The sequence below is a fragment of the Felis catus genome, chromosome A1 (genome assembly GCF_018350175.1).
Source record: "Felis catus isolate Fca126 chromosome A1, F.catus_Fca126_mat1.0, whole genome shotgun sequence".
In the NCBI taxonomy this organism is placed as follows: Eukaryota; Metazoa; Chordata; class Mammalia; order Carnivora; family Felidae; genus Felis; species Felis catus.
Window position 1 is genome coordinate 106,229,392 of NC_058368.1, and position 7,611 is coordinate 106,237,002.

General features: G+C 40.2%; 1 non-coding gene across 1 annotated transcript; it reads left to right on the forward strand.

The window, feature by feature from the left end:
- The first annotated feature begins 4,420 nt into the window (after positions 1-4,420).
- LOC111556711 lies at positions 4,421-4,555 on the forward strand. Its single transcript, XR_002736420.1, has one exon. It is a non-coding gene; the product is annotated as a U4 spliceosomal RNA (small nuclear RNA).
- The last annotated feature ends 3,056 nt before the right edge of the window (positions 4,556-7,611 follow it).

Genomic DNA, 7,611 nt, shown 5'->3' on the forward strand with positions numbered 1-7,611 from the left:
GTTTATTTTACACGTATATAGTCACATACTCTACACTGGCATTTTAAATTTTATTCCAGAAAGTGAGAGCAAGTAGAACCGCAACGAGATTTTTATTTAGCTCAAGCGTTAATGCAAATGTCCTCATTACTGTCCTTGGAAAACAACAACAGCAGCAGGAAAACCTACATTCCCAGTAAAGCTGTAATCCAGATATCTAAGATTTAAGCCGAAGGGTTAAAAAAAGATAACAATATCAGCAAGGGGCAGGAAGACAGAAGGTGTAGTTTATCAACTAATGGAAAAGATTGTGCCTAGGAACCGAGAAGGAAATAGCGTACAAGATAGCTTTCGTTGAAAAAGTGCCCAGTGAGTTCCTAAAATATTTGAATTCCAGTTTGGAAACTGTATCTTAAAACACATTAAGTGAGCTGGCTGTTCCCAGTCATTCCTTTTGAAACACATCTTATTCAAGCTGTGAAGGGATCGCACGAACTCAATGTGAGAAAAGTATTCATTACGGTGCGGTTACAGTGTGAGCAGTGCCTGATGGCAACGTAACACAAAGGAAAAAGGAAGGTACGAAAGGACCTAATTTTACAATGATCCCAACCAAGATACAGCCATGTCACTGGGATCTCAGATTTCTGGTCCAGAAAAAAGAACGTTTTAATTTTAGGCTTTTAGCCTCTGTTGAATATGATTTTCAGAAGGAGCATGACATCGTTATCTCTAAAGCTCATTTCAGAGCATTCCCTCAGTGACTGAGCCTCACCTGTGTACTTTTGCGGAAAATGTTTCCCCAGTGCACCCCGCAACTCGGTTCCTGAGTACAGAAGCCCTTCTTGGGCCACAAAAAGCAGGACCCCCAAATTCTGATCCCCGTTTACAAATACACCATTTAGGAGTTTGCTTTTAACGGCTTTTTCATTTCTATCACAGCCTAGGAAGGCGTAGTTTGAATCACTTGGGGTCCAAAAAGGCAACCTCTTCCGAGCGTTCAAAGGAAAGAAAAATGATATTTGCCTTCTTACTCATTCGTGACATAGGCACCTGTGTACAGACAGTTTGGAAATGCATTCCTCTCATTATTCTCAAAAGAATCATTGTCAGTGCTTATTGTTAGTAAATACCTCTTGTTTCAATTGCACATGGTAGACAAAAAATCAGTTGGTTCACACATTACACAGCTTCAGTGCAGCCACATGCTCCCCTGAGGATACACTCACGCTAATGGAAACATCTCCTTTAGAAAGTTTGTGTTGGGCGCCTGGGTGGAGCAGTCGGTTAAGCGTCCGACTTCAGCCAGGTCACGATCTCGCGGTCGGTGAGTTCGAGCCCCGCGTCGGGCTCTGGGCTGATGGCTCGGAGCCTGGAGCCTGTTTCCGATTCTGTGTCTCCCTCTCTCTCTGCCCCTCCCCCGTTCATGCTCTGTCTCTCTCTGTCCCAAAAATAAATAAATAAACGTTGAAAAAAAAAAAAAAGAAAGAAAGAAAGTATGTGAAATCTGGAGGTGCCTGAGTGGCTCAGCCCATTGAGCATCTAACTTCCGCTCAGGTCGTGATCTCGTGGTTGGTGGGTTAGAGCCACGCGTCCGGCTCTGTGCTGACAGCTCAGAGCCTGGAGCCTGCTTCAGATTCTGTGTCTCCTTCTCTCTCTGCCCCTCCCCTGCTCTCACTCTATCTCTCTCAAAATGAATAAACATTAGACATTTAAAAAAAAAATTTTTTTATATTTATTTTTGATAGAGAGAGACAGAGCACAAGTGGGGGAGGGGAAGAGAGAGAAGGAGACCCAGAATCTGAAGCAGGCTCCGGGCTCCGAGCTGTCGGCACAGAGCCCGACGTGGGGCTCAAACTCACACACTGAGAGATCATGACCTGAGCTGAAGTTGGACGCTCAACCACTGAGCCACCCAGGCGCCCCAAACATTTTTTAAAAAAAGAAAATATGTGAAATCTAAGCAGTGTAGCTTCAACAGGTCATCTAGCATGGAGCTGCAAGCATTCTGAGAGCAAGAGAAAGGATGAACTGGAAAGAAAGCCATTTTATACCCCGTTTGGCCTTGACGTACCATCCGTGATCCTCTCCAAACTGTTCATTCTTTTTCATTTTAAGTATCAAGACAGTTGAAGGAATGCTAAGGTAAGTGAAGTAAAAATATCATTTGGGAAAATCATGGTGATTTTGGCAAACACAGAAGGAAACCTGAATCATCCTTGTGGCTCTCCACAGGAAGGGCCCAGGCAGGCTGTCTCCACAAAAGCATGCTGACATTTATCTCAGAAAAGACACTGTGACGTCCCATAGCTCCTGTAGCATTTGTGTAGAGGAAGATAAATATATTTCACTCCGTGGGTCTGTAATCCTCCAGCCTTTTAGTTGGACCAAACCGTTCAAGAAATTCCTTCCAAGTCTTAGGCCTTGTTCCATTTCCCAATGCCAGCATACTTGATGATCTCTTTTTTATTCTGAACGTGTTGTATGTAACATTTTTATGTGGGATATAATTAAAGAATAGAGAGACAGAGAGAGAGAGAGAGAGAGAGAGAGAGAGAGAGAGAGAGAGAGAGAGGAGGAACACTAGTGAGGCCAAATCCTGGAAGCACAGCTTGTGTTGAGTACTTTATAGAAACTGTAAAATACACTTTCAATCATTACATTATATATGAGACTCAGTACAGTGTTGACTTTCTTTACTGGCTAACAGGGTCTTAAAATTGGATATACAATGACTCTGGTGCAGAAAATGCAAGTCTTTCTTTCTCAAGATGAATTTTTACTTGACCTTTGTATGGCACAACAATCTTTGGAAGCCAAATACTTTGTTTCTTATTCATTACGCTCCTCTAGAGAACTCTGCCCCTTGGTGACAACGAGGAACAATTTGAGGATTGTCTCAGAACACTGTCACTTTGTACGTCTCAAAAGTTACTCACAGATTTTGAAATGAAGATCTTAGAGGTGAGGTCAAATGACCTCAGAATAAGAGGCGCCATTCTTCAACACTCCCTGGCCCCTGGTGGATAATTGACCAAATTTACTCTTTCACAATTAGCAAGTGGGTGTGTATGAAGCTACGTGGGTGGTAGTTGTGATAATCAGTGTATCCATTTCGTAAAAGTGTTTATTCAGAATAACTTACAATTTTACGATGATGGTTGTGTAGCAGTATCCCTGCCATGTTCCTGGAGGAGGAACCTTTCCTTCTCAAGGCTTTCTTTCTCCAGGGTGGTTTTCCGCTTGAGCTTTCCTTTTAACAAACTACTAGAAATATTCTTATATTTTGCTTATCCTTCTCTTGCTTTTGACCTCTTCCCCTGCATGTGATGGTTAGTTGTTTCCCCATAGTTAACTAGATTGTGGTTCATGGTATAAAGGAAAATATGAGTTTCTTTAAACAAAAATGTCCACTTTATAGTTTTCACGTACAAAAAATTCTTGTGGGAAATCCCACTGAACATGATCCAAACTACAGATTACGATACAAAATAGATGATTTTCCCCTCCTCCACTCATGCTCTGTCTCTCTCTCTCTCTCTGTCTCTCTCAAAAGTAAATAAACATTAAAAATTATTAAAAAATAGATGATTTTTGTATATTTGCTCATATGTATTATTAAAAGTGTTTGGAGTATACAAAAATAGCCACTAATCAGAACAAATGAGCACCTGGAAGAAATATACACACCAATCACAAAGCACTAAATGTCATTCATAAGATAAATTTGAAATATCTGTGCTTCCGGGAACAGGTTCATATTTTTTTTATTTAAAAACTATAATTGCCTTGCCAGTGATTAAATATAAATAGGAGGTTTCTCCTAAACCTTAGGCTAAATTCCTGTGTGCCCCACAGCAAAACTAAGACTATTTGATGGAGTAAATTGAAGGTGCTCTTGACCTAGTGATAGTGAGGATGGCTTGAAAATATAATTAAAAGTAAAGATGTCTGATTGTTTTCATGATAACTGTTTTATTCTGCACTACTCAATTCCCTACGCTCTTTTTTTTTTTTTAAAGAAGCACATCATTAAAAAAAAACTTTATTTATTTATTTTGAGAGAGAAAGAGAGCAGGGTAGGGTGAGAGAGAGACGGTAAGAGAGGATCCCAAGGAAGCTCCCCGCTGCCAGCACAGAGCCCGATACAGGACTCAAACTCACAAACCATCAGTTCATGACCTGAGCAGAAACCAAGAGTTGGACACTCAACCGACTGAGCCACCCAGGTGCCCCCTAGGCTCTTTTTGATAAGTTTATTTTTTCTGTTATTCATATTAATTTTGCATATTTTTGCAAAAGAAGACAATCATAAGAATGATGTCTCCTGAAATATCTTTAGATTAACTGAAAGTGCTCAATAACAATCTTCTCTCTAATGTTGATGGATTGAAGAGAAGGAATCACTTGAAATTCAAGTTAGTTGAAAACGTACAAGTGAAGCTTTGCACAGTGGCAGTATCGTAGCCAAAAAGGTTTATCTGAGGTGCGATTATTGCTAATTGAAAATGTACGAGTGGAGGGAGAAAAGAATGGTATATTTTTTCTTACCCTTATATTTTAAGATAAAAATTTACCGTTAGCATTTAGGTGATGTTCCATAAAAACAAGGACCAGGGCTGCTTGATTTTAGTTGAGCAATATTTCAGACATCATGCATCTTTGAGTTCGTAATGAATTTGAATCACATGTGAAAAGTGTATTGTGGTCATCATACTTCCTTGCATAGGTAATGTAAGAGTGAGCTAAGGTAATACATATAGGGTCGGAAGAGAGACTGATGCAGTGTCAAAGCCCTAGTGTGCTGTCTGGCATTCAACTGATAAGTAAGAAGCTGAAGAGGCAGGACATGCGGATAGAGCCATTCTTCTCTGCATCAGAGTTTCTCAAGTGGGAGGGACCCTATTGACATTTTGAGCCCAATAATTCTTTGTGTCCTGCACATTGTAGCATGTTTAGCAACATGCCTGACCTTTGCCCACTAGATGCTAGTGGTGTATCTGCCCCTCCACTATCCCCCGCCCCCCACCTCCACCCCTCCTGGCCACCTGAAACCTTAGTTGTAACAATGAAGAACGTTGTGAACATATTGCAAAATCAGGGCAAATTCTCCCTGGTTGATAACCAATGTCTGTGAAAAGCAGAGTTCATTGCTCCGTATCCTGTTCCCAGTTCAGGAGCCCTGCCTGTCAAGTTCACCCTTGGTTTGTTACACAATTAATGGCAGAACTTCCCCATTCTATAAGAACATGGTCACTGTGTTTTTAGTAGTCATCCCAGAACTTACTGGAAGAAACTTCTTAATCATGCAAGTTGTTCCTAAATTAGAATAAAATGAGAAGCAGAGAGAGAGATGGGAGGTGTGGTATTTAATTACATAGTGTCAGTGAATTCCATGTGGATTTGAAAAGAAATCACCACTTCAGGCAAACATTTCATGCTTAACGATTATCCTTGTTTAACACAGAATGTCTCAAGTTATTTGTTCAGTTCCTAAAAATCAAGAATTATCAAACTGAAGTGAAATATGTACTTGAGGTAGAGAAATATTCTCCTTTTGTGCTAAGAATTCTATTTCCTTAATTGATGTTTAATATACACTGTGTAGAAGGATTAAAAAATACCAGTCGTTCTATAATGTAATTGCTCTCACAGACAAATGTTTATTTTTATTTTATTACCTTTATTTCTGAAGTCATAAAAGTTTTAAAAATTACTATAACCAAATGGCTAACAGATATAAGCAATAAAAGATATTAACGCTATTGCTGTGAACTATTAAAATAAAAACAAGTTTTTAAGATGTGCCAGTTGGTAGTTTAGTATATATGAGATACACACATTGGAGCAGATTATATTTACAATTGCTCTGTCTTCATGACGATGTAAATGTGACTTAAATGTGGGTAGGGAAAGAAAATTTGTGATGTGATAGAAACCACTTAAAAGCATGAAGTTGAACAAAAATCAAAATGGCTGCATTAATGCTTCCAGGAGGCTCAATTTTTGGAAACATTTTTATTTGTTTATTTTAAAGAGCAAGAGAGCTCAAATGGGGAGAAGAGCTTGAATGGGGGGGAAAGGGGAGAGAGATAGAGAGTGGGGCTGAGAATATTAAGTAGGTTCCACTCTCAGCTCCATGGTCATGAAATCATGACCTGAGCCAAAATCAAGTCTCTCTCTCTCTTTTTTTTTAATGTTTATTCATTTTTGAGAGAGAGTGTGTGTGTGTGAACAGGGAGGAGCAGAGAGAGAGGGAGACAGAATCAGAAGCAGGTTCCAGGCTCTGAGCTGTCAGCACAGAGCCTGACGCGGGGCTCAAACTCACAAGCCTCGAAGTTGGATGCTTAACACAACTGAAGTTGGATGCTTAACCGACTGAGCCACCCAGGCGCCCCTTGATTTTGAACCTAAGTAACTTTTTCCCTCTGTGCCACACACCTCCCCTCCTCCCTTCTGAGGCTTTTGTTTCAGGAGCCCAGTACCACTCTGAAAACAAGAGTAAGGAGGCTGGCTGCACAAACACAATTCCTGCTGAAACCGGCTAGATTCTCCACCCCCTATAAAACCCCACGGCCCCTTGGTTGGCAGGGGCTTGTAGCTTTGAAGGCCTTAGTCTGCTGCCGTCTCCTTTGCCCCACAAAGCAATGAAGCTCTTGTTCCTCTTTATGCCCAAACTGTCTTCACCTTACGTATTTGGACTCCAGAGCACAGAGGTCGGTTTTTGACATCATTATCACGAGGAAAGTCCAAATGTTCTCCGCTCTATGCAAACAACTAGGTTAGTGCATACCTGGATTAGTTATTTCTTTATTTATACTCATCTTTGACTCAAAATCAGTTGAGTTAGCTTGTATAAAATACAGCAACATGACTCAAATGCTTAAAGTGTAAATGGAAAAAAGCCAAAACAAAATCCGAGAAACATAAAATAAGGTTAATAAAAGCCTAGTTTAAAAAATACCATTATAAAATGAACTTCATTGTGGTAATCATTTCACAATGTATACACGTATCAAATCATCATGTTGTACACTTGAAATATATATGGTTTTGTCAATTATACCCTAATAAAACTGGAACAATAAATAAGCTGAAATAATTCTTTTTGTATCTACAAAACCAAAGGACAAAAGATCCGAATAGATAGTTCTTCAAAGAAGATACACATATTGAACTTAGTTGAATACACGCTCAACATAGTTACTGACCGTCAAAGTCCTTGACAAGTTGTACATACAGGTTATACCACAGTTCTAACTCCTCTGCTATCCAATATGGCATTTGCATAAAAACAGTTATGTAGGTGTGGGTGGCTCCATCAGAACAGCATGTGACTCTTGATCTCGGGGTCATGAGTTCAAGCCCCACATTTGGTGTAAACATTGCTTAAATAAATAATAAGCTTAAAAAAACAACAACCGAAAAACCCCGCCCCCCCCCCCGCAAAAAAAAAAAAAAAAAAAAAAAAAAAAACGGGCCCCTGGGTGGCTCAGTCAGTTAAGCATGTGACTCTTGATCTTGCCTCAGCTCATGATCTCACAGTTTGTGAGATCGAGCCCCATGCTGGGCTCTGCAGCTGACAGCCTGGAGCCTGCTTGGGATATCCTGTCCCACTTTCTCTGCCCCCTC